This window comes from Phalaenopsis equestris, unplaced genomic scaffold, assembly GCF_001263595.1.
Source record: "Phalaenopsis equestris unplaced genomic scaffold, ASM126359v1 Scaffold000038, whole genome shotgun sequence".
Classification (NCBI taxonomy): domain Eukaryota; kingdom Viridiplantae; phylum Streptophyta; class Magnoliopsida; order Asparagales; family Orchidaceae; genus Phalaenopsis; species Phalaenopsis equestris.
The window spans coordinates 119221-120103 of NW_018164480.1; positions in this window are offsets into that span (position 1 = coordinate 119221).

The following is an 883-nucleotide window of genomic DNA, read 5'->3' on the forward strand; positions in this document are numbered from 1 at the left end:
TGAACTATTTGATTGATTCCCTTCCGTGGACGTAGATCCAGTTGGATCGAACCACATAAACGATCTGTGTTTGCTTGTATTCTTTGCGTCTCATTTCTATGCCAGGAAGGACATATCTTACAATAATTGGCGCCGTCTGTGGGAAGATCCATACTTTTTGGCTAGAGATGTCCGCGTAAAGGTGTTCGCGACCAGCAATGAAGAAGAGGAGTTAGGCATTCACGAACAGAGAAGCAAGCGGATCACGTCACAGGCAGCCGAATCTCGACAAATTCGGTGAGCAGTGGAAGCTTTGATCGATTGGATTCACACTGCAGGTTGTGCGGTTCGGCGAGACGGAGGAGGAACAGTCCGCGAGCGAGGGCTGAAAATTGAAAATTTGCGAAAGGGCTGCCAACAGAGGATTTTTGAGCAGGCTTGCGAGCAGCTCAGCTAGAGGTAAGAGGCGGAGATCGCGCAGAGAAGGGTTCGGGGAGTTCCTTGTTCAGGAGTTCGAGAAGCAGGACCTGAGCAGTTTGGCGAGGCGTGACGGCTCTGGAGAGGCAGTTATTCTCGTGGAAGAGGCAGAGGAGGAATTCCTGATTTGTTCCCCTGGACGCAGAGGAGTGCCTGCGGGAAGGAGGCGCCAGCACAGCACATGAAGTTTTTCTCCGGTGAACAGGTGTGATCTTTGCCAGAAGGGATCAGAGCTCTCCGGTTCGGTTGACGAAGGCAGTGAAGGTCACGGGGAGAAGGTAAGAAATTTAGTGAGAATTTCTTGGATAGCAAGACGTTAAAAGGCAAGTTTAGGCTGAAAAATTTTGGTTGCTATACAATAGTACAACATTTTGGTGATTTCAGTCTAGTTCTTGGAAGGGCAGCAGGTAAAATTCATTTGGAAGAA